Here is a 27,725-nt window from a genome sequence, read left to right as displayed (position 1 = left end):
GAGAGATCAGTCTTGTCGTCCTTGTCTGCCGAGAGCTAAAGAGTGAGAGCTCCGATGCCATGAAACAGAAGAAGAAGAATTCACACTCTTCTTCTGTTCCTTAGTGGTGGCGGAGCTGCGCGCACGCGCTCTCTCTCCAGCTCTTGCTTTAACGCTGACCGTAGCTGGTTGGACAGTGTCACAGCGATGTTACACGCCCCCTGCCAATTACCTCCCCATTGACAGTTCAGGGGGTTATTTAAATATTGGGCGCCAAATATTACAGCACCGTTATCAAAATAACGAAGGAGGCTAGGAAAAATTATAAAGTGCCCCAGAGTTTGTGCGGCCCTCCCCATTACCTGCTGCACTCAGCTGTACATGTATGGGGAGGTGAAAGGTTCTCTTTAAAAGACAGGTGTTATACTTTTTATTTTTATTTTATTTGATATGTTTTATTTTATGGGCCTAATTTTTCTAATTATTTTAATATGTTCCCGAAGGTAGCTATTTATTCATATGTCTGTGGGGGCAGCCAACTTTATTTTTATTTTTGATACTGCTAATTTTTGTTTTGCAGGTTCTGCTGAACCATTTGGACTACGTCGTAGATTCGTTGGACTACTTCGCTGATGTAAGCTTTTTTTTTAAATAAAAAAGTGGATTGTGTGGAAGAGTTGTCATTTCAATAAAATAAATTTCTTTATGTCTCTGTTTTTTAATACTTCATTACCGCCTTAGTAATGGCTGCTGTCTGATTGAGAGCGTCCATTACTAAGAAGGGGCTTAGTGTTAGCCAGTAATAAGGCTATCACTAACCCCTATTACCCCGGTGCCCACCGCCACCAGTACCGGGAGGAGCTGGGTACGATCCAGCACTGAAGTGAAGGGTACTGGGGTGGCTGCAGGCTGGTACTATCAGGCTAGGAAGGGACAAAAACCATGGCCCTTCCCACCCTGGTGATGCTAGGCTGCTGCTGCTTTATTGTATCTGGCTGGTTATGAAAAATGGAGGGGATCTCACGTAAAAAAAAATTCAATTTATTTTTAAAAAATGACGAGGGGTTTCCCCAATTTTTCATAACCAGCCAGATACAATAAAGCAGCTGCAGCCTAGCATCCCCAGGGTGGGAAGGGCCACTTTTTTGGCCCTTCCCAGCCTGATAATACGAGCCTGCGGCCTAACTGTCGTTTCAGATGGATCGTACTCGACTCTTCCCGGTATCCCTGGCAGCAGTGGGAAGGGGTAATAATAGGGGTTAGTGATAGCCTTTTTACTGGCTAATGCTAAGCCCCAGCCTTAGTAATTGAACGCTGTCAATCAGACAGCTGCCATTACTAAGGCCATAATAAAGTATTAAAAAAAAACAGACATAAGAATTTTTTTTTATTGAAATCAAAACTCCCCCATGCAACCCTCTTTCAAAATTTTTTTTTTTTAAAGTTGATAATTGAAGTAGTCCAATGAATCTACGACATAGTCCAAACGGTCCAGCGGAACCTACCAAAAAAAAGTTAGCAGTATAAAATGTAAAAAAAAATAAATTTGCCACAATAGAAACCCCTTCTCCGCCGTTTGCTCTTGTAGGCCACAGCCTGGTTTAGGACTGAGGCCTATAAGAGATCGGGAGCACGCTGATGACGTCAACTGCCCGGCACGATGACGTCACTGCATCATGCCGTCCACGCCGGGCCACTGAACTCGGTTAAAAATCATAAGTCAATTAGGTAATAAAAAGGGGGCATAGAAGATGTTAAACTATTTTCAGTATTAATGCTGCGTTGCTGATCTATGATACTAAAGTAATACAGTAAAAAGAGTTCTTTAAATCTTTTCTATACATTAAACAGCACTTTACAAATAAACAACAAATGTTTTCCTATTTAATTTTTTTTTATATATTGCGTGTTTGATGTGTAAAGCCAGTAATGAGAAAACTCCGATAGATTGGGTGGGGGGGTGGGGGGGGGGCTTTTTATAGTTTTCCTCAGGCAGCAGAGGGGCTAGGTTCACCCCTGGGCGAGAGGTAATATAAGACAGGCTGACTTGATTGCTTACTAGGTGGGTTCACAGGATAGTCCAGTGAGCAGCTCACAAGGGTCTCTAGAAATGTGCTTCACCCAACATTCCAAGGATGACATCAACAACAAGAAAACTTGGGTACCGATTGCATCTTGGTCCAACATGTTCAACACATGTCAAGCAAAGGTTGGAGTAGACATAGGGCACACATATACCTGGAGACGGCTCTCCATCCAGCATTTAGATAACTGATAGTGTTGCTGAGAAGATGGTCAGTGCAGCCTTTGATAGAAACGGGGAGCCCTTTGGAGCAGGGGTGCACAACCTTTTCCGTTCTAAGGGTCACATTGTTAGATTGTACTATAAAGGGCTGCAATGAAACTTAAAGGTGTGTTCCCATCTGAGACATTTATGGCATATGGACAGTATAGCTCCACTGTTTCATCAGGGAATAGTAGACTGGAGATACATGTGAGCCGCTTGCTTGTATTTCAACCAATAGCATTAAAATTTATTGACATTAGACAATATATTTCTAATTTGTCTGCCCATAATGAGCCAATCTATAAAGAGAAAAAGTAGAGGTGCACTTCGCCACATAGTGCAGGTAAACCAGGGAGGGCGGTCTGAAAGGTAGAGACAAAAGTATGCTCACCTATACAGGTTGTGCTAAGTCAGACACAAATCTGATGCAGGCAGGGGTTAAATATTCCAGAGAGTATACTGCTGCAACGGTCCGATCTAGTAACAGGTTGTTACTGCAAATTGTAGAATTCTGTTTTCAAAGAAAAATTGGGCCACCACCGGCGCTGCTATACATACATTTACAAGCTGACATTGAATATCTAGAGTGTGTTTATTGTTGCTAAAAAGATGCTAAATATTAGTCTGCACCTGTGCATTTAGGAGATACGCAAAAGTGCATATATATATATATATATATATATATATATATATATTACATAAAAATACACACATATAAAAACAAAACATATGTACGAAAAATACACATCTTAAATACCCAAACAAATACTGTTTGTAATTTAACCCCTTCCCGCCGCAGCCATTATTCAGGTTTTCAATTAAATGTTTTCCTCCCCACCTTCCAAAAGCCATAACGTTTTTATTTTTCTGTCAATATATAGGGTTTGATTTTTGTGGGACGAGTTATCGTTTTTCATAGCGGGATTTATTGTGCCATATAACGTACTAAGAAATGGGGAAAAAATTATTTCTGGGGTAGGAAATGAAAAAAACAGCGATTCCTCCATTGTTTTTTGCGCTTCGTTTTTACGGAATTCACTGTGCAATTAAAACAACATGTTAACTTTATTCTGCGGGTCAATACGATTACGGCGATACCAAATATATATAGTTTTTTCTATATTTTACTACTTTTACAAGTAAAAAACGAAGTGTAACATTTTTTATTTATTTTGTGTCGCCAAATTCTGAGAGCCATAACTTTTTTTATTTTTCCGTCAATTAAGTGGTATGAGGGCTTATGTTTTGCGGGATAAGCTGTAGTTTTTAATATACCATTTTGGGGTACATGCGAAGTTTTAATAACTTTTGATTCCATTTTTTGTGGGAGATGAGGTGACCAAAAAATAGCGATTCTGGCGTTTACATTTATTGTTTTTTACGGCGTTCACCGTACAAGTTAAGTAATGATATATTGTAACAGTTTAGACTCTTACGGATGCGGCGATACCAATTATGTTGATTTATTTCTTTTTTACAGTGCTCTAGGGGGGAAATGGGAAAAGGTTTTTTTTTTTAACTTTTAATATATATATTTTTTTACATAAAAAAACAACTTTATTTTAATAATTTTAATTTTTACTTTTTTTATTAGTCCCCAAGGGGACTTCAACCAGTGATCGTTGCAACGCTTGCACTATATACTGCAATACTAATGTATTGCAGTATATCATCTTTCTGACAGGCTTCTATTAAGCCCTGCCAGAGGAAGGGCTTAATAGCAGTACAAAGATGGCAGACCTGGGGTCCTTCATTAGGCCCCCAAGCTGCCATAGCAACCATCCCCCCCCATGATTGCATTGTGGGGGGCGCGATGAGCTGCTAGAGGGGGTCGCCCCCCTCTTTCTAATGTTTTGAATGCCACAGTCGCTATTGACCGCGGCATTTAACGGATTAAACGAGCATTACTGTGAAGTGTTGGCTGTAGCATCGAGCCGACACCCGCATTGTATGGAGCGGGTTCACTCCGTGAGCACATTCAATACTTCCCCTACCCGGCTATGACGTATGGATACGTCAAATGTCGGAAAAGGGTTATTATTCTAGAATACTGTTGTATAAGTAATGGATTATTTAAAGACGGCATCTTAAAATTATGAATGCAGCTATGATAAAAAAAATCAAAGGTTAAATAATAAAAAGAAAACGGTCTATAGACATGCACATTCTGTTGGTAAGCAGATTATAGTGATGGTACACAATTAAAATAACATTAAAAAACATCCTATGCACATCATGTACACTATAGGCTACTTATAATGTGGTGACAGAGCCTCTTTAAATGTGTCAATATTTGTGTCAATATTTTACTCCACACAACTCATTAGAGATTTACGTGGTCTAAACATTTACCCCTTCCGTCTTTAGCCACTTTTGACCTTCCTGACAGAGCCTAATTTTTCAAATCTGACAGGTTTCAATTTATGTGGTAATAACGTCGGAATGCTTTCACCTATCCAAGTGATTATGAGTTTGTTTTTTCATGACACTTTGGACTTTATGTTACTGGCAAAATTTGCTCCATATGTTCAGTATTTAATTGTGAAAAACACCAAATTTTAGCAGAAACAAATGTTTATTTTTCTCAATTTAAATGTATCTGCTTGTAAAACAGGCAGATATACCACACAAAATTATTGCTAATTAACATGTGGCCCTAGCGTGCTACTGGACTGAAGCACTGGCCTCAAAAGCAAAGGAGCACCTAGTGGATTTTGGGGCCTTAATTTTATTACAATATATTTTAGGCACCATGTCAAGTTTGAAGGGCTCTTGCGGTGCCAAAACAGTGAAAATCCCCCAAAAGTAACCCCATTTGGGAAACTACACACCTCATGGAAATTATCTAGGGGTATAGTGAGCATTTTGACCGCACAGGTTTTTTTACAGAAATTAATGGAAGTAGGCTGTGAAAAATGAAAATCTACATTGCCACAAGGCCTAAAGGAGAAAAAGCCCCGCTAAATTTGTAAAGCAATTTCTCCCGAGTAAGACAATACCCCACATTAGGTCATAAACGGCTGTTTGGACACACGGCAGGGCTTAGAAGGGATGGAGCGCCATTTGGCTTTTGGAATTCAAATTTAGCAGGAATGGTTTGCAGAGGCCATGTCACATTTACAAAGCCCCTGAGGGGACAAAACAGTGAAAACCCCCCACAAGTGACCCAATTTTGGAAACTACACCCATTGAGGAAATTATCAAGAGGTATAGTGAGAGTTTTGACCCCACAGGTCTTTTCCATAAATGAATGCGCTGCGGAGGTGCAAATTAAATATTCATATTTTTGCCTAGATATGCCATTTCAGTGGCAATTATGTTGCGCCCAGCTTATGCTACTGGAGACACACACCCCAAAAATTGTTAAAAGGGTTCTCCCGGGTATGGCGATGCCATATATGTGGAAGGAAACTGCTGTTTGGGCACGCTGTAGGGTTCAGAGGGGAGGGAGCGCCATTTGGCTTTTGGAGAGCGGATTTTGCTTGGTAGTAGATTTGTATGAGTATTGCTGGTGTTTCCGTTTATAATGTGGGGGTACATGTAAGCACGGCAGAGTACATCAGGGGCATAGTCAGGTAGTATAATAATGGGGTAAAAAACGATAAAATGATCCATAGATGTGTGTTACGCTGTGAAGAATCCTTTCTGCACAGGCCAGTGTCGCACTGATATATGGCGTCCTTTCTTATCCCCCTTTTAGTCCACACTCCGCACCTTTTCAGTTTGGGGAATATTGCTGGGAAAGTGTTGTCCTGGTATAATATGGGCACCGTCGCTTTCAGCGGATATGTTTGGGTCCTCCCCTTCCTGGTTCCCTAATTTTAGGGCCTTGATAATTGCCTCTTGAAACAGAAGAAATGCTCCCCTCGGGCTGCACAACTGCATATTTTTTACTTTCTGACTTATTGGAACCTTAACTCATTTTATTTTTTCATAGACGTATTGGTATGAGGGCTTTTTTTGTGGGACGAGCTGTAGTTATTATTGATACCATTTTGGGGTACATGCGACTTTTTGATCACCTTTTATCCTATTTTTTGTGAGGCCAGGTAACCAAAAAACCGCAATTCTGGCATCGTTTTTTAAGGTTTTTTTTATACAGCGTTCACCACGTGTTATAAATTACATGTTAACTTTACTCTGTAGGTCAGTACGATTCCGGTGATACCTAATTTATAGCACTTTTTTACATAGTTTTGCACAGTAAAATTACTTTTGTAAAAAGAATGTATTTTTTCTGTCGCCAAGTTGTGAGAACCATAACTTTTTAACTTTTATGTTGACGAATCTATAAGAGGGCTTGTTTTTTGCGAGACAAGCTATAGTTTTTATAGGTACCATTTTTGGATACGTGCGACTTTTTGATCACTTTTTATTCCAATATTTGTAGGGCAAAGTGACCAAAAAACAGAAACTCTGGTATCGTTTTTTTACGGGGGTTTTTTTTTTTTACGCTGTTCGCGTGTAATATATAATATTTTTATACCTCAGGTTGTTACGGTTGCGGCGATACCAAATACGTATGGTTTATTTTATTTTTTTCAATAATAAAGGACTTGATAAGGGAACAGGGTGATTGTGTTTTATTTTATTACTTGAAACTTTTATTATGTTTTCAAACTTTTATTTATTACACTTTTTTTACACTTTTTTTCTAGTCCCACTAGGGGACTTGAAGGTCCAACTGTCTGATGTTTTTTTCTAATACATTCCACTACCTACGTAGTGCAATGTATTAGATCTGTCAGTTATTCACTGACAGCAAGCCGATTAGGCTTCGCCTCCCGGCGTGCCCTAATCGGCTTCCGTAATGGCAGTGCAGGAGGCCATTGTGTCTCCTGTTGCCATAGCAGCAGTCGCCAGTCCTGATTGCCTGTCAGGGCTGGCGATCTGCTAGCAACCGCTAAGATGCAGCAATCTCTTTCGATCGCTGCATCGAAGGGGTTAATGGCAGGGATTGGAGCTAGCTCCGGTACCTGCCAATACAGGTGGATGTCAGCTGTAACATACAGCTGACTTCCACCGCTGATGACGCCGGATCAGCTCCTGAGCCAGCGCCATCTTGCCGGTGGCTACGGAAGCCGATCAGGCTCCGCCGCCGGGCGGCTCCTGACCGGCTTCTGTGCTAGGCTGACCGGGAGGCCAGTATTAGGCCTCCGGTTGCCATTGCAGCCTCCGGAACCCCGGCAATTTCATTGCTGGGGTTCCGATGAGCTGCAAACATTTGATCGTTGCATTTAAGGGGTTAATGTCGGGGATCGAAGCTAATTTCGGTCCCCACCATTAGAGCCAGATGTCAGATGTAAGATACAGCTGAGATCCGGTGATGATGGCACTGGCTCAGCTTCTGAGCCGGTGCCAAGCATTTGGCGTATGGATACGGCAAAATGCGGAAAGCACTAGCTTTCCATGGCGTACCCATACGTCAAATGTCTGGAAGGGGTTAATCATATTACATCACCTGTTAAGTTTTTAACTGCTTATGTGTCCGCTTTCTATACGAACATCCCCCATGATAAAGGCTTGCAAGCAATAGAATCTTTTTCATCCTCTGACACTTACATGGGGCCATGGGGTCACGTTTTGTACCCGCCTATGCAAACTTATATATAGAGATTTTTGAGGACATGCACATTTTGGGGATCATCCTTTTAAAAACAATATTGTAATGTACCGTCGCTATATAGATTGCCTCTTTTATATATGGAATAGTGAGGAAACTGAAGCTCTTGCAGTTATAGAGTCGCTCAATTTTAATACATTCAGGCTAACTTTTATCTACACCTTCTTTGATAAATCTATTGATTTTTTTGGACCTTATTAGTAGCACTGACGACAGCAATAATGTTGTCACTAGGACTCATTTTAAATCAGTGAATGTAAACAGCTACCTTGATTTTAAAAGCGCACATTACCCTCCATGGTTACAAAATATACCTTTTGGTCAACTCAGAAGGGTTCGAAATTATTTCCAAGACCAAAAAAACTTTTCTTTCAATACAGGTAGTAAACCTGTTGCGTCTATTTTACACAAATACTGGCACATTCTTAAAGATTCTGTGGCAGATCCCGAGACGAAGGCAAGTGCGCCGAAATGCACATTGGGGTGGACGTTCATCAATTACTGTAGCACTTTATGGGTCAGTATGCTTATTTTTTCCTCAGTATTTTCCCCTTATACAGACTATTGCTGTACATGTATGTATATACCAATTTGCACATGTGTTGTCTGGATTCGGTCTCTTTTTGTATGTTACACTCCATTTTCTGACTCATGCATACATTGTTGATTACTCCATGTGCAGGAGTTTATTTGATGTTCGTCTTTCTTTAAGTGTGTCCGTGGACCTTTTTATATGTTCTATTTTAGTATTTTCAATAAAATATATACATTTTATATTTGATATATTTAAATTGTGTTTTGCATTCTTTTGTTCGTTTTTTGGTCTGCATATTCAGTTTGGATGCAGGCAAACATTACTGAAATAATTCCCTCTAATCAACCCTCCTAACAAAACTATTTCTCTGATATATAAATTATTTCTATTTGGTGGGTGATCTCTACTATATCTGTATGGTTATATTTGAAATTATTAACACAGAATGATATTACTGAGTCTTCTTTAGACTAAAATATTGACACATTGTTTGCTTAAACATTCCGACAAATATAACCTTACCTTTGATAAGACTATAGGATGTTTTTTAATTTTATCTTAATTATTTACCATCGCTATAATCTGCATACCAGCAGAATGTGCATGTCTATAGACCGTTTTCTTTTTATTATGTAACCTTTGATTTTTTTCAGATGCCCTCTTTAAATAATCCATTACTTATATACAATTGTATTCCAGAATAGTATCTTTAAATTACAAACACTAAAACACTATCTGTTTGGGTATTTAAGATGTATATTTTTCATACATATATGCTTTGTTTGTTTTTTTATTTATATGTGTGTGTATTTTTATGTATTAACCTAATACTACTTTCTTATTCAGTTGTATTAGTAATGATAAATGTCCCGATACATTAATAATTGCTGATCCAATTTAGTACTTAATCCGAACCCGATGTTAACCCCTTTATGACTGCCATACGGCTATATGCATTCCAACTGCCGATGCCCAGTGCAGTTGCCACGTGTATAAACGTTGACAGCCTTGAAGGGGTTTATTGAGTGAGGTGCTGATCAAGTGTGAACAGCGCTGCACTCTCATGACTGCTGGGGCTTTAAGATCCAAGGAATACACCCGCCACTGTAGATAGCGCAAAACCCCTGCAGATAGTGCCACCTAAACTCCCACTAGTAGCAGAATCCGTGGTGTCAGATCGCTCTGTGTCGGGGATTACGCTTCTGTAGAGAGCCCTTGATGTCACTCTCCATCGTGAGGGGCTCTCTCTAGGAGCGGAATCCCTGGCCGACATTCTGACCGGGGATTCCGATACAAGAGTACCCCCTAGTGTGACTATCCATATATGGACAGTGACGTCAGCGGCTCTCTCTAGGAGCGGATTCCCCTGTGTCCGATCGCTCTGTGGTGGGGATTCCGCTACTGGAGAAGCTCTTGGCATTGTTATCCATATATGAACAGTGACGTCAGTGGCTACTCCTGGAATGGAATCCCCGGCCACAGCGCTGCCGAAGCTGAGGCAGGGGATTCCGCTTTTACAGTTAGCCCCAACGTCACTGTCCATATATGGACTGAAACATCAGAGGCTCCCTCTAGGGGCGGATTCTCCGGCCAGATGGATTCCACTCCAACAGAGAGCTACAGTGGGGCTATTTACAGGAATGGGGTGCCAATAATGGGAGAGGGGTGCGGATACATACAGAGGGAGTGTCACTCTCTACAGCAGAAGTAGCACTATCTGCAGGGGGTGGCACTATATACTGAGGGGTTGTTGCTATCTACAGTGGGGGTGGCACTATCTACAGTGGGGGTGGTGCTGTCTACAGGGGGATGGTGCAATTTGCAGGGGGTGGTGCTATCTGCAGGGGGGGGTGCTGTTTACGTGGGCATTGTGGAATTATATCGCCATTACCTACAGGGGACACTGTCTTGCTATCTACATGGGCACAGTGTGTGGCATTTTGTGGGCACTATGTGGGCACTGTGGCATTATTTACAGTGGGCACTATGTGGGCACTGGCACTATCAACAGTGGGCAATGTGGCACTATCTACTGTGGTATTGCGTCACTATCTACATGGGCACGGTGGTGTTTTCAGGTGACTGCTACAAAAAGAACCCTAATGAACAAAATTCATCCATTTTTTTAACATCCATGAAAAACAGATGGCAAATGTTGGTGAAAAACGGTCAGACGGTCAGGAAATGTATTCAAATTTTGAGACACATTGATGCAAAACAGCCATGAAAAACTGACAGTTGATACGTTGTTACCTGCCCTTTTTTTCATGTCGTGTGAATACAGCCTTATAGCCCTCTCATCTGCTCACAGCAATTCAGGGTGACAGTGTGTATATATATATATATATATATATATATATATATATATATATATGTATGTATATACACACACACATACATACAAATAATTTAGAGAAAAATATATATATAACAGTTCCCAAAAATGCTTTTTTTCCCACATTTTTAGTGATTTGTCTGCCATAATAAATATTTAAAACATGGAATTATACTAATCTAGATGATGAAAGCCTCCTAAGTCTTGTAAATAAAACAATGTAAAAATAGTTCTGATATTCAAAGCGGTAGCAAAGATGTTATCGTTTAAAGATGTGCATATCAGAAATTTAAAATTTGACCTGGACACAGGGGCTTCCCCAGAGACAGAGTCCTGGAGCAGAGCCGCTAGCACTCTGCCTGGGACTACTTCTCTCCTCCTAACATCACTGTCCATATATGGACAATCATGTCGGGCTTCCCCAGAGTCGGAGTACTATGGCAGAGCCGCTTGTAGCGCTCTCCAGGGACTCTTCTCCCTCGCATATCACTGTCCATATATGGACATTGATGCCTTGACGATGCAGCGGTAGCACCCGACGGCCAAGTGGGACCCCCCAAGGGTAGAGTGCTAGCGCTCTGCCTGGGACTCCTTCTCTTCTCCTGACATCACTGTTCATCTATGAACAGGGATTACTGGGAGCAGGAAACACTGGGGACCATTTGCAAGACAAACTTAGGTGTAAAGGATCTGCCAGGCACAACTTCTGTGGATACGCCCATAGGTAATCAGTCTGCACCTGAGTCTATGTCTCTGAGACTGACTCCATCTTCCACCACTCAGGATGGCAGGCTTAGGAGTGGGAGAGCCTATCGCAGCCTGGCCAGACGGAGCTAGCTCCCGCCCTCTGTCTATTTATACCTGCCTTTCCTGTTCCTCCTTTGCTTGTGATTCTTCTTGTGTGGTTTCCTGGCCCAGCTACAGCTTCTGACTATTTGATCCTGCTCCATACTGACCCTGGCTTACTGACTACTCTCCTGCTCTGCGTTTGGTACCTCGTGCACTCCTGCTTTGACTCGGCTCGTTCACCACTCTTGTTGCTCACGGTGTTGCCGTGGGCAACTTCCCCATTTCCCTTAGCTTGTGTTCCCTTGTCTGTTTGTCTCGTGCACTTACTGAGCGTAGGGACTGCCGCCCAGTTGTACCCCGTCGCCTAGGGCGGGTCGTTGCAAGTAGGCAGGGACAGAGCGGTGGGTAGATTAGGGCTCACTTGTCCGTTTCCCTACCCCCATCATTACATAATCACAAGCCCATATACCTAGTCTACCCTGGTCCCTGTCACTACTATGGACCCCCTTGAGACCCTGGCCCAGCAAATGCAGGGTCTCTCTCTACAGGTCCAGGCCCTGGCTCAGAGGGTCAACCAGCCTGACGCTACCATGGTAGTGCCCCTCACCTCACCTCTTGAACCCCACCTCAAGCTGCCTGACCGATTCTCAGGGGACGGGAGGACTTTTCTCTCCTTTCGGCAGAGTTGTAGGCTTTACTTTCGCTTAAAGCCTCACTCCTCAGGTTCTGAGAGCCAGCGGGTGGGTATAATTATGTCCCGGCTCCAGGAAGGGTCCCAAGAGTGGGCCTTCTCCTTGGCTCCTGACGCCCCTGAACTTTCCTCCGTTGATCGTTTCTTTTCTGCGCTCGGACTCATTTATGACGAGACTGAAAGGACTGTCTTTGCCGAGAGTCAGCTGGTGACCTTACGTCAGGGTAAGAGACCTGTTGAGGAGTATTGTTCTGACTTTAGGAAATGGTGCGTAGCTTCTCGGTGGAATGACCCTGCCTTAAGGTGCCAGTTTAGGTTGGGTCTGTCGAACGCCCTGAAAGACCTGCTAGTTAGCTATCCCTCTTCTGACTCCCTAGACCAGGTTATGGCGTTAGCGGTACGACTTGACCGACGTCTCAGGGAACGACAACTTGAACGTTTTTGTGTTTTCCCCTCTGACTCCCCCATGATGCCTCCCGAGGTCCCGTTGCTTCGCTCTTCCACGGAAGACTCGGAGGTACCTATGCAACTCGGGGCCTCCGTGTCCCCCCGACAACGTAGAGAGTTCCGCAGGAAGAATGGTCTCTGCTTCTATTGTGGGGATGACAAGCATCAAGTGAACACCTGTCCTAGGTGTAAGAATAAGCAGCCGGAAAACTTCCGCGCCTAAGTGATCATCAGGGAGGTCACTTGGGCGCACAGGTATTTCCCGTAAATATGAAACGTAATAAAATCTTGCTTCCCTTTCAGGTCTCTTTTGGTGGTAGGTCTGCTACCGGCAGTGCCTTCGTGGATTCAGGGTCTTCTGCTAATATCATGTCGGTGGAATTTGCTATGTCTCTTGCCTTTTATTGATTTGCCTAAACCTGTCCCGGTAGTGGGTATCGACTCCACTCCTTTTGCTAATGGTTATTTTACACAGCATACCCCTGTTTTTGAACTCCTTGTTGGCTCCATACATTTGGAGCAGTGCTCTGTACTGGTGATGCAAGGATTATCGTCCGATTTGGTTTTAGGCCTTCCCTGGTTGCAGTTGCATAATCCCACGTTTGACTGGAATACTGGGGAGCTTACCAAATGGGGTAATGAATGCTTGACGTCATGTTTTTCTTTTAATTCTATTTCTCCCCCTGAGGAGGTGAACACGCTACCTGAGTTTGTTCAGGACTTCGCTGATGTTTTCTCTAAGTAGGCCTCTGAAGTGTTACCTCCTCATAGAGAATACGATTGCCTTATCGAATTGGTACCAGGAGCTAAGCTCCCTAAGGGTAGGATATTTAATCTTTCTTGTCCCGAACGTGAAGCCATGAGAGAGTATATCCAGGAATGCCTGGCCAAGGGTTACATTCGCCCCTCCACTTCTCCGGTAGGTGCTGGCTTCTTCTTCGTAGGGAAGAAGGATGGTGGTCTTAGGCCATGCATTGACTACCGTAACTTGAATAAGGTCACTGTAAGGAACCAGTATCCCCTTCCTTTAATTCCTGATCTCTTTAATCAGGTTCAGGGGCTCCAATGGTTCTCTAAGTTTGATCTACGGGGGGCGTATAACCTTATCCGCATCAAAGAGGGGGATGAGAGAAAGACTGCGTTTAACACGCCCGAAGGTCATTTCGAATACCTCGTCATGCCCTTTGGGTTGTGTAATGCTCCTGCGGTCTTCCAGAATTTCATAAATGAGATTTTAAGAGATTACCTGGGGGTATTTCTTGTAGTGTACCTTGATGACATACTGGTGTTTTCCAAGGACTGGTCCTCCCACATTTAGCATGTCAGGAAGGTGCTCCAGGTCCTTCGGGAAAACAAACTGTTTGCGAAAACCGAAAAATGTGTGTTTAGGGTACAGGAGATACCATTTTTGGGTCAAATCCTCACTCCTCATGAATTCCGCATGGACCCCGCCAAGGTCCAGGCTGTGGCGGAATGGGTCCAACCTGCCTCCCTGAAGGCGTTACAGTGTTTCTTGGGGTTCGCTAATTATTACAGGAGATTTATTGCTAACTTCTCGGTTATCGCTAAGCCTCTTACGGACCTCACTCGCAAAGGTGCTGATCTCCTCCACTGGCCTCCTGAGGCTGTCCAGGCTTTTGAGGTCCTTAAGAAGTGCTTTATCTCGGCCCCAGGGCTGGTTCAGCCCAACCAAATGGAGGCATTTATCGTGGAAGTTGACGCATCCGAGGTGGGAGTGGGGGCTGTCTTGTCCCAGGGTACCAGGTCCCTCACCCATCTCCGTCCCTGTGCCTACTTCTCCAGGAAGTTTTCGCCCACTGAGAGTAACTATGATATTGGCAACCGCGAACTCTTAGCCATTAAATGGGCATTTGAAGAGTGGCGCCACTTCCTGGAGGGGGCTAGGCACCAGGTAACGGTCCTTACCGACCACAAGAATCTGGTTTTTCCTAGAATCTGCCCGGAGGCTAAACCCGAGACAAGCTCGATGGGCGCTATTTTTTACCAGATTCAACATTTTGGTTACTTATAGGGCTGGGTCTAAAAATATTAAGGCCGATGCACTGTCGCGTAGCTTCATGGCCAGCCCTCCTTCGGAGGAAGATCCTGCTTGTATTTTGCCTCCCGGTATAATCATTTCTTCTATTGATTCTGATTTAGTCTCTGAAATTGCGGCTGATCAAGGTTCAGCTCCCGGGAACCTTCCTGAGGACAAGCTGTTTGTTCCCCTGCAATTCCGGCTAAGGGTACTCAGGGAGAATCATGACTCCGCACTATCTGGTCATCCAGGCGTCCTGGGTACCAAATACCTCATTGGCAGAAACTATTGGTGGTCTGGGTTGCCAAAACACGTTAAGGCCTACGTCGCCGCTTGTGAGGTTTGTGCGAAGTCCAAGACTCCCAGGTCCCGACCAGCGGGCTTACTACATTCTTTGCCCATTCCCCAGAGACCTTGGACCCATATCTCCATGGATTTTATCACCGATTTGCCTCCATCTCAAGGCAAGTCGGTGGTGTGGGTTGTAGTAGACCGCTTCAGTAAGATGTGCCACTTTGTGCCCCTCAAGAAACTACCCTATGCCAAGATGTTAGCTACCTTGTGTGTCAAACACATCCTGCTTCTCCATGGGGTCCCTGTCAATATTGTTTCGGACAGAGGGGTACAACTTGTTTCATTGTTTTGGAGAGCCTTCTGTAAAAAGTTGGAGATTGATCTGTCCTTCTCCTCTGCCTTCCATCCTGAAACTAATGGCGAAACTGAGAGGACTAATCAATCTCTAGAACAATATTTAAGGTGTTTTATCTCTGACTGTCAATATGATTGGGTCTCATTCATTCCCCTCGCCGAATTTTCCCTTAATAACCGGGTCAGTAACTCGTCAGGGGTCTCCCCCTTTTTCTGTAATTTTGGGTTTAATCCACGGTTCTCTTCCGTTTCACCTGGTAGTTCCAACAATGACGAGGTAGAGGTCGTTCATCGGGAACTGTGCACAGTCTGGGCCCAGGCTCAGAAGAACCTAGAGGCGTCCCAGAGCGTACAAAAAACTCAGGCAGATAGAAGACGTTCTGCTAACCCCTTTTTTATGGTCGGGGATCTGGTGTGGTTATCGTCTAGGAACTTGCGCCTTAAGGTCCCGTCCAAGAAGTTTGCTCCCCGGTTTATTGGGCCGTATAAGGTCATTGAAGTCCTCAATCCTGTCTCCTTCCGACTGGAGTTGCCCCCATCTTTTCGAATACACAACGTGTTTCATGCCTCCCTCCTTAAACGCTGCTCCCCGTCCTCGGCTCCCTCGAGGAAACCTCCTGTTCCCGTTCTCACCCCTGAGGGGGTGGAATTCGAGGTGGCCAAGATTGTGGACAGCAAGATGGTCCAAGGCTCCCTCCAGTACCTGGTCCATTGGAGAGGATACGGGCCTGAGGAGAGGACTTGGGTACCCGCCCGGGATGTTCACGCTGGGGTATTGGTCAGGAAGTTCCACCTTCGTTTCCCCTATAAACCAGGTCCACTTAGAAAGGGTCCGGTGGCCCCTCATAAAAGGGGGGGTACTGTAAAGGATCTGCCAGGCGCAACTTCTGTGGATACGCCCATAGGTAATCAGTCTGCACCTGAGTCTATGTCTCTGAGACTGACTCCATCTTCCACCACTCAGGATGGCAGGCTTAGGAGTGGGAGAGCCTATCGCGGCCTGGCTAGACAGAGCTAGCTCCCGCCCTCTGTCTATTTATACCTGCCTTTCCTGTTACTCTTTTGCTTGTGATTCTTCTTGTGTGGTTTCCTGGCCCAGCTACAGCTTCTGACTATTTGATCCTGCTCCATACTGACCCTGGCTTACTGACTACTCTCCTGCTCTGCGTTTGGTACCTCGTGCACTCCTGGTTTGACTCGGGTCGTTCACCACTCTTGTTGCTCACGGTGTTGCCGTGGGCAACTGCCCCATTTCCCTTAGCTTGTGTTCCCTTGTCTGTTTGTCTCGTGCACTTACTGAGCGTAGGGACTGCCGCCCAGTTGTACCCCGTCGCCTAGGGCGGGTCGTTGCAAGTAGGCAGGGACAGAGTGGTGGGTAGATTAGGGCTCACTTGTCCGTTTCCCTAACCCCATCATTACATAAGGATATGACAATAACGCTAGGGCTGATAGTTCATTAAAGTCCGGTGCGCTCACTTCCCCTTTAAGAGCGGGCACAAGCGTGCGCGCGTACCCTACGGGAACCGGCTGAGGTGAGTGGAAGCGAGCGATGGCGTCTCCTGAGGAGGAGACTGGGGCCAGCACTCGCTGACCCGTGGCTGCGGCTGTCAGGGGGAGAGTGGAACTGACGGCCCGCAGCCACGGACATGACAGTATCCCCCCTCTTATGCCCCCTCTTCTTGGGACCAGAGCGAGAGAGAAACTTCTTCAGAAGAGGAGGAGCATTAGGATTCTCCTATGGCTCCCAGGACCTCTCTTCAGGACCAAACACCCTCCAATCCACCAAATAAAAAGTCTTTCCTTTCACTTTCTTGGTGTCCAAGATCTCCTTAACCTCAAAGGTGTCTGAAGGACCGCTGGAGGCAACCGCAGGGCTAGGAGTCTTGGTAAAGCAATTCAGGACCACCGGATTCATGAGAGAGACATGAAAGGAATTGGGGATCCTGAGGGCAGGAGGCAGCCGAAGCCTGTAGGTGACAGGGTTGATCCGTTGCAGGATCTCAAAGGGTCCGAGGAACCTGGGAGCAAACTTACATGACAGCACCCTCAGTCGAATGTTCCTGGAGGACAGCCAGACCTTTGTGCCAGGAGGAAACTGAGGAGGTTCTCTTCTCGTGTCCACCTTCCGTTTCATACGGTCAACTGCCAGTAGAATGGAGGACTGAGTCTGCTGCCAGATCTGTAGAAAGTCCCCAAAGGCCGTGTCAGCAGCTGGTACCTTGGACGTATCAGGAACCGGGAGAGGTATTCGTGGGTGTTGGCCAAAGACTCGCTGGTATGATTGTTGTAAGAGAACTCAGCCCACGGAAGCAACTGCAACCAGTCATCATGCTGCTTAGAGACTAAATGGCGTAGGTAGTTCTCCAAGATCTGATTGATCCTCTCGACCTGACCATTGGACTGAGAATGGTAGGCCGAGGAAAAGTCTAACTTCACACCTAGGACTCTGCAATGGGGTCTCCAGAACCTTGAGGTGATCTGAACCCCCGATCAGAAACAATATGCTGCGGCAAGCCGTGCAGGCGGAAGATATGTTGGATAAACAGCTTGGCCAATTGAGGAGCAGACGGAAGACCGGTCAGAGCAACGAAGTGGGCCGTTTTTGAAAATCGATCCACCACCACCCAGACAGTACTGCATCCGGCAGAAAGAGTCAGGTCAGTAATAAAGTCCATAGCTATATGCTGCCAGGGAGCATCGGGCACAGGCAATGGCTGGAGCATTCTGGCAGATCTGGAGAGAACGACCTTGTTAGCTGCACACACAGAGCAGGAGGAAACAAAGTCCATTATGTCCTTGGGCAGCGTGGGCCACCAGAAATGACGGGAAATCAGATCCCTGGTCTTACGGGTCCCCGCGTGACCTGCCAGTCTAGAGGAGTGTCCCCAGTGGAGGACTTTCCCTCGGTCAGCCATGCGCACAAAAGTCCTCCCTAGAGAAATATCCACATAGCATTGACTTGCCCCTGGAACCTCTCTGGAACAGGAGTGCATCAGCATCGACAGAGGAGGCGTCCACCTCCAATGAGAACTGTAGGGAAACATCTTGATGATGGAGGATAGAGGCTGACGTGAAGGCACTCTTCAGGCTATTGAATGTGGACTCTGCCTCTGGAGTCCACACCTTGGCATTCATGCCCTTCTTGGTGAGGTTAGAGATAGGAGATGTCACTGAAGAGAAGTTTGGGATGAACTGTCTGTAAAAATTGGCGAATCCCAGAAAGCGCTGTATGGCCCTCAAGCCTTGAGGACGTGGCCATTCCAGGACGGCCTTTACCTTTTCAGGATCCATCTTGAGACATCTATTCGAGATGATGTAGCCCAGGAAGGGTAGAGCATCGCTCTCAAACATGCACCTCTTCATTCTTGGCGTACAGATGATTCTCCCTTAACTGCAGCAAGACTTGACGGACATGTCTCTGATGAGTCATAGGATCTGGAGAAAAAAATCAAGATGTCATCAAGATAGACTACTACACAAACATAGAGGAGGTCTCGGAAGATGTCAATAACGAACTCATGGAAGACCGCGATGGCATTACACAGGCTGAAGGGCATTACTAGATATTCATAGTCTCCGTCACATGTGTTAAATGCCGTCTTCCATTCGTCACCCTGGCAAATCCGGATAAGGTTGTAAGCCCCACGCAGGTTTAGTTTGAAAAAAATCTTGGCACCACGTATACGGTCAAATAATTCTGAGATCAATGGCAATGGATACTTATTTTTCTCCGTGATCTGGTTGAGACCCCGGTATTCGAAACAGGGACGTAGAGAACCATCTTTCTTCTTGACGAAGAAGAACCCGGCTCCTGCCGGGGAGGAAGACTTCCGTATGAAGCCCCGCTCCAAGTTCTCTCTAACATTGGCGGACATGGACAGAGTCTCTGGCAAAGAGAGAGGATATACCATACCCCGATGAAAGGATGCACCAGGAATTCGCTTGATAGGACAGTCATACGCCTGGTGTGGGGCAGTGTATCCGCCTCCTTCTTGCTGAAGACGTCCGCAAATACAGCAAAATTACCAGGCAATCCTGCCAGTGACTGAGACAGAGGAGGCTGAGCCGAGCGAATCTGTCCCAGGCAACGATTGTGACACTCTGGACCACACTGGAGAACCCCTCCAGAGTTCCAGTCCAGGACTGGGGCATGAAGTCGGAGCCAAGGCAGACCCAGCAGCATTGGACTAACGGCCTTGGACAAGACAAAAAATTATAGCAACTCAGAGTGGAGAGCTCCTACTTGGAGCCTCAGTGGCTTGGTCACATCAATAACTGGATCTGGCAGAGGAAGTCCATTTACCAATGCCACCATCAACTGCCTCTCCATAGGGGTAGTGGGCAATTGAAGAAGATCCACCAGGTCTCTACAAATAAAATTAGCAGCAGATCCAGAGTCCAGATATGCAAAGACCTGATGCGTTCTCTCACCAGACACTATGGTCACGGGTAAGGACAATTTGGACGGAAGTCCTTTTTTACCCAAGGTTGTCTGTCCTACCATTCCTACAAAGCTTTTGGGGACACAGGTGCACAAGATGGCCTCCGAGGCCGCTATATAGACAGAGTCCCAAAATGCGTCTGCGTAGTCTCTCCTGAGAAGATGGCTTACACCGGTCCACGCTTACAGACTCCATATGAGGATCGGCATCAGAGGATAATAGAGGTTGCTGCAAGAATGGGGCCGGACTAGGGAGGCCTCCCTCCCGACGAGCTTCTTGTAACCTTTCTCAGATCCTCATATCAATCCGGGCGGACAGAAGGATGATATCAACCAGAGTAGACGACAGATCTCGGGCGGCAAGCTCGTCCTTAATTCCAGGGGACAGTCCATGCCAAAATTTAGCCACCAGGGCATCATTGTTCCACAACAGTTCTCCCGCCAGGGTATGGAAGTGGATGGCGTACTCGCTCATGGAGGTGTCTCCTTGGCGTAGGTTCATCAAGTAGGCTGCTGCAAACGAGACTCGTCCAGGCTTCTAAAACACCAAGCGAAAAGTCCGGAGGAAGCTCTGGAAGTCACGGGTATCTGGTCCTTGTCTCTCCCAGATAGGGTTCGCCCAAGCAAGGGCCTTGCCAGTGAGGAGAGAGATGATGAAGGCGACCTTTGCGCCTTGGCGTTATGGCAGCTGGCCAACATGGCACAGGTCAGAATCTATAGTTCATATAGGATACCTGTGGCAGCTCGGACAGTAGCAAGGCAGGCTTGGCTGGGACTAGGCAGCATGTAGTCGTCAGTCGTGGTATACAGCACAGCACGGCTACAGCTCAGCATGGCACTTGATCAGGATACAGGAACAGGGAACACTGGGAGCAGGAAACACTAGGGACCATTTGCAAGACAAACTTAGGATACGACAACAACGCTCAGGCATAGAAGCAAGGGGCTGAACCTCTCTTATAGTCCAGGGACTCATGGGTTGATAGTTCATTAAAGTCATTAAAGTCCAGTGCGCACGCAGCCCCTTTAAGAGCGGGCACGAGCGTGCGTGCGCATCCTACGGGATCCGGCTGAGGTGAGTGGAAGCGAGCGCTGGCGTCTCCTGAGGAGACTGGGGCCAGCGCTTGACGACCCGTGGCTGTGGCTGTCAGGGAGAGAGTAGAACTGACGAACCACAGCCACGGACATGACAGCTACCCTGTAACTCTATAAAGGCTCAGGAATTGACTACAGGTTAGTCACATATAGGTAGCAGTAGGGAGATAGTGTTCCTTCTTCTGGAAAAAAACAGTTTTGCTAACATGTGCATTAAATAGATCAAGCATCACACTGTTAGTATATACTTCAAACTGGCAAAAGGTTAGCGAATTCAAGATTTATTGAGATTAATGATTTGTAAAGTTGATTTGAATCATCCCAATAATAGTTGTTTTATAATTTATTTAATTTTTTTTAGTAAATCGGTACCGGTTTGAGAAAGTTGTTCAGAATGCCCTTATGCTTCTGTGAATTTAACCTTTGCCAATCACTTTATTTGGAAACACTTCATTTTTAGTGTAAGAAAGTCAACTGCCTGCTTTATACAAATAAACTCTTGTCAGCAGGTAGAAAATGTGTTTGTATATGAATTACCAGTATTATAATGTAACATAAATATTTAATGCTTTGCCGACGCGCAGAATTCAGATTTTTTTTTTAATTCGTACATTCCTATCAGGAATAGTGAATGTAAAAAGTAGGCTCTAGATAATGGGAACCACATTTGTTCTCTTTGGGGAATTTTAACATTTCAATAAATAATACATTTTGTAGTATAACTCAGAGGCGTTGGTGAAATCTTGTAAAATCTAGGGTACCTTTGATCGTCAAGTTGTGATAATCAGTTTAGTGCGCAAACTTTTGTTGAAATTTGTCTTTTGGCATGGAATGAGCCGCTTACTTCTATTGGAGAAGAAGGAAAGCGTAAAATAATAAAGAGAGAGGTCACACCTGCCCCGGAGTGTGGAAGATCAAAATTCATAGTCAGGTCAATATATCACCTAGTTAAGATCTTTGCCAGCCTCAAATAGGGAGGTATTGATTGACATGTGCATTTCTACTCTACTTCATACCTGCATAGTGAACGTTAACCTCAGGTCAGCTTCCAACCCACCATAAATGCTAGTGTGGAAGACGGTATAGAAATGCTGGAGTAGATCACAAAGATTTCCCTTTTCTTTCTATATTCTTATGTGTGTCAGTATTGTCCCATCTTTAACATAAATGTATTGACTATAGATGGAGCAAACTGAAAGATTTCCCAATTTCCTGAATTAGATTGAAATATTATACAGGTCCATAAAATCTCCTATGTAGTAATCCTGTCAGTCCTCCACAGCTTCATACTTTGGAAAGAAATCTTGATTATCCAGTAGCGGGATGTCTGGTAGCAATTTACATGTGAGTCTAAACCTCTTTTTGAGTCCTACAAAACCAATGATAGGGCCAGACACATGACTGTGGTTGTCATTGTGAGTTTATTTGGGCCAGTGGGGAACCAAATGAAGGATTCAAAGGTTTAGATACACATGTATTTTTTTTTTCTCTGTCTTGACCCATCAAACTGGTCATGTTCTAGTGTGAAATCCAGCATCTCACAGGTTCCTCACACCTAAATAAAAGGCATGCAAGCCATTGCTCGCTTAATATTCTTCTCTCCCTTGACCATATTTTGTCTTATCAAAACTATAAACAAATTATAAAGAATCCTTCTGTATGTGTCCCAGGAAATGATCTATATTCTGGGACACATAGAGTGTCTGGCTGTAAGGCAACAGACTACAGAAGGAACCTCCCTCTACTGATGTGTCGTGACAGGTAGGAGACCAGAATGCTGTGCCCTACCTAGTTTTTCTGTAGCCTTTCCCTTCAAAACTCAGTGGTTAATGCTGCAGGCCTCCTCTTCCTCATTCACAAACGGGAAGTGTTATTTTGTGTATTTTTAATGGCACCATTTTGGGTACATATAACTTTCATAAACTCTTTCTGGAGGGAAAGGAAGAAGAGCAATAATGCCATTGATTTTGCATTTTAAATTTAACACCGTTTATAGTGCAACATGACTAATGTGTTACTTTTATTCTATGGGTCCGTAAGGTTATGGCGATACCAAATATGTATAGTTTTACCACTTTTGCTCAATAATGGCACATCTCCTGGAAAAAAATATTTTTTATATCACCGACTTCCAAGAGCCTTAACATTTTTATTTTTCCACCGATGTAGCCGTTTGAGGGCTTGTCTTATGCGTAACGAGTTCTATTTTCATAATGACTTGCCCTGTCAATCAGCGCCTTTCAACGATGCAAGCGGCGCGGTGACGTCATTGCGCCTCTTGCGTTATTCAACCCCACCAAAACTGCTCAGAAGAGAGCAGGTCTGTGTTGCCACCGGACAACGTGGGAACGTGATTAAGGTGAGTATGTAAGGTTAGTTTTTTTTATCCCAATACAAATGTGAGTGACATTATCTACAGGAGGGGCTCTATCTACAGGGGTCGGCTCTGTCTACAGGGGGGGGACTATATACAGGGGTGGGATATATGTGGAGCACTATAGGGGAAGCTATATGTGAGGCACTGTATACAGGGGTGGGCTATATGTGGAGCACTATAGGGGAAGCTATATGTGAGTCACTATATACGGAGTGGGCTATTTGTGGAGCACTATAGGGGGAGCTATATGAGAGCCATTATATACAGGGGTGGGCTATATACAGGAGTGGGTTATATGTGGAGCACTATAGGGGGAGCTATATGAGAGGCACTATATACAGGGGTGGGCTATATGTGGAGCACTATTTATAGGTGGAGATATATGCAGGGCACTATCTACAGCGGTGGGTTATATGTTGGACACTATATACAGGGGTGGGCAATATCTACAGGGGGTCTATATACAGGGGTGGGCTATATATGGAGATGGAGAAGAAAAGAGTGAGAGTGTGCGAAACCCGCACGCTCCGACGTTGCTGCCAACGATACTCCCACCGCCATGGAACGGAAGAAGAAAAATTAATCTTCTTCTCCCCTTCTGCTCCGTGGCAGTGGCGGAGCAGAGGGTGCGCGCGCACACGCTTTGCTCTTCATCTCTTGTCAGACCGTGAAGGAAACACTGGGTAATCTCGCAAGAGAGATCACACAGCACAAGCAGTTGTGATACTGTCTGTAGCTGATTGGACAGTCAAACAGCGATAGTAGCACGTTCCCTTGCCATTTACACTCCCCAATGACAGTTCAGGGGTTTATTTACTTATCGGGCCCCAAATATAACGGCACCGCTATCTAAATATCGGAAGAAGTTAGAAAAATTACTTCAAGTGAGACAGGAGGGTTTGTGAAGCAGTGCCCATTACATGCTGCACTCAACTGCACACGTATGGACAGGCGAAGGGTTCTCTTTAATCTGTCTATTGTTTGTGTCTCTACTTGTCTGCATTATGTGTTATATGTGTCTGTGCGTGTGTGCATTTGTGTGTGTGTGTGTGTGTGTTTGTTTGTGTGTGTGTGTCTGAGTGCCTATATATGTATCTGTATGTGTATATATTGCTCTGCGTGTGCGTCTACTACATTATCTGTACTCAGAGTTATTACTCTGTGTTACCTGTAGTGTTACATAAGACTGCAGGTAACATCCACTACATTATATGTAATCAGAGAGTTACCACTGTGTGCTATCTGTGGTGTTACATAGGACTGCAGGTAACATCTACTACATTATCTGAACTCAGACAGTTGACACTGTGTTACCTGTGGTGTTACATAGGACTGCAGGTAATACCTACTACATTATCTGTACTCCGAGAGTTATCACTGTGTTATCTGTGGTGTTACATAGGACTGCATAACGTCTGCTTCATTATCTGTACTGTGTATATGTGTTCCTGTGTGGGTATTTATGGGTCTATATGTGTACATGTTTTTCTGTGCATGTGTACATGTTCTTGTGTATTTATATATTTGCCTTTATGTATTTGTGTATGTTCCGGTATGTGTGTATTTATTTGTGTGTGTGTGTGTGTGCGTGTGTGTGTGTGTGTGTGTGTGTGTGTGTGTGTATGTAAGTATGTATGTATGTCTGTATATATATTATATATAGTGCCCAAGAAAATGGCGACAGCACTCTGCGAACACCAATGGCACCTAAGCACTATCAATAAATATATATGCATTACTGCTGAATCAACTTACAATAGGGAGGTTCTTAGCACATATTGTGTGAGCTTACCTGCCTCGACAAGACGTCCTGTATAGGTGGGTCCCTACGCTGCACAAACACCCAGAACTGAGACTAAGCCTACATATACTTGGGGACTGTAGGAACCAGCATTAAACTAATTAAAATCAACCTATTGCCCATAGGGAGGAGTGCAAGACCAAAAAATGCAGGCAGTCACTAACCCCACATGTATGCAATACATAAGAGACAAGAGAGTTTGATCAGCATATGACTTAAGGTATGTTTGATGCCTTTGCTATCCATGACCTTCCACCACCAGTAACCCAAATAGGGACCACAACTTGAATTGGTGTAAAGGCCACAGCAACCATTTATTAAATACACAAAATACTCAAATGCAATCAAATAGCATAACACATAATAAAACAAACACTCCATAAATTAACATCCTGCTCTATTTTGCAACATTCCCCTGTTAACCTCTTCCCGCTTTTGGGCGTGACTGTACATCTAAATTCAAAGTGCGTTCCCACAATAGGGCGTACAGTCACGTCCTGTCGTTAAAGCCGGCACATGAGCTGTGCGCGCTTCATCTTCAGCGGCTGTCAGCTGTAATACACAGCTGACATACCGCTGCAAAGGTGGCGACGACAGTTGCCGCCGATCGCAGCCATTTAACCCAATCAATTCGGCTGTCAATGGCGTTCGCCGCATTGAAGTGGTTGACAGAGGGAGGGAGCTCCCTCTGTACCCCCCCCGCCCCTCCACGCGATGGATCGCGGGTAGCGATGGTTGCTATGGCAACCATGAAGCCGTTGCTAGGCTTCCTGGTTGCCCAGGTACGGAAGCTTATTAGGTCCTGCCTGAGGCAGGACCTAATACGTTAACTGTCAGATGAAGAATGACAGTTACAATACACTGCACTACATAAGTAGTGTAGTGTATTGTACCGGGGATCAGAAGACCAGATCTTCAAGTCTTCAGGTAAGTGTAAAAAAAAAGTGAAAAAAGTTAAAAAAAATGTTAAAGAAAATAAATAAATAAAAGTTTTAACTAATAAAAACAAAAATCGCCCTGTTTCCCTGATCAACTCCTTTATTATTAGAAAATAAATGAAAACATGACAAAAATCTATACATAATAGGTTTTTTAATTTTGAATAAAAATCAATGACAGCATTTTATTTTTTGCTCATCTTGCCTCAAAATTTTTCTAATAAAAAGTGATCAAAAAGTTGCAAGTAACTCAAAATGATACCAATACAAACTACAGTTCGTCACGCATGAAACAAGCCCTCCCGCAGCGATATCAACTAAAAAAATAAAAAAGTTATGGCTGTCAGAAAATGGCAACACTAAAACATGATTTTTTTTAAAAAGAGTATTTTTATTGTGAGAACGTAGTGAAACGTAAAAAAAACTATATAAATTTGGTGTCGCTGTAATCGTATTGACCAGCAGAATAAAGTTAACATGTTGTTTATGCTGCACGGTGAACACTGTAAAAAAAACAACAAAAAAAAACGTGCTAGCATTGATGTTTTTTGGTTTCTTCATCTCCCAAAAAATTGAATAAATAGTGATAAAAAAAAATTGCATGTAGCCCAAAATGGAACCAATAAAAATTACAGCTCGTTCCACAAAAAACGCGCCGTCATACAGCTCCGTCAACGGAAAAATAACACGTTATGACTCTTAAAACGCAATAAGGCAAAATTATGCTAAATGACGGCCCAGACTAATTTTTTAGGTCCAGTAGAATATCAATAAATACCCCACATCATCATTTGCTGGACCCCACAGGTGGACCCTGTAGATGCAGTGGAGATGAGGAAACTTTAGGGCCTTGTGCGGCTTATAGAGATAGTGAAGAAGTCAAAGATTAGGCAATACTGGAGCACATATATTTTGTATAATACCCAATAAACCCGGCCTGTGCATAAAGGAATGGTTCACAGCATACCACACCAATCCATGGATTATTCATTCACCCCATTATTACATCATCCTATTATACCCTGATATACTCCACCCAGATTACATATACCCTGATGTACTCCGCCCAGCTTACATATGCCCTGATGTACTCCGCCCAACTTACATATGTCCCAACATTATAAGCTGAAATACCACTAAAATACCAAGCAAAATCTGCGCTTCAAAAGCCAAATGGTGGTCCAACTGAGCCTGGCAGTGTGCCCAAACAGCAATTTATGCCCACATTTGGGGTATTACTGTATTCTGGAGAACCCGCTTAACAATTTATGGGATGTGTGTCTACGGTGGTACAAGCTGGGCACAACACATTGGGCACTGAAATGGCATATCTGTGGAAAACAGCAATTTTCAATCTGCAACACCTATTGTTTACTCATTTTTGCAAAACACTTGTGCAGTCAAAATGCTCACTACACCCTTAGATAAATTCTTTGAGGGATCTAGTTTCCAAAATGAGGTAATTTTTCGGGTGTACCACTGTACTGGTACTATAGCTCAATGCAACATGGTGTCAAAAAACGAATCTTGTAAAATCTCCACTCCAAATAATAAATGACGTTCCTTCCCTATAGAGCCTTGCTGTGTATCCAAATAGCAGTTTATGACCACGTGTGGGGTATTTCCCTACTCTGAAGAAGTTGCTTTACAAATGTTATGGTGCTTTTTCTCCTTTAATTGTTGAGAAAATGAAACATTTTG

Source organism: Rhinoderma darwinii, chromosome 2 (genome assembly GCF_050947455.1).
Source record: "Rhinoderma darwinii isolate aRhiDar2 chromosome 2, aRhiDar2.hap1, whole genome shotgun sequence".
Taxonomy (NCBI): Eukaryota; Metazoa; Chordata; class Amphibia; order Anura; family Rhinodermatidae; genus Rhinoderma; species Rhinoderma darwinii.
The sequence above is the reverse complement of the archived record's forward strand: the minus strand, read 5'-3'. Positions refer to the sequence as shown.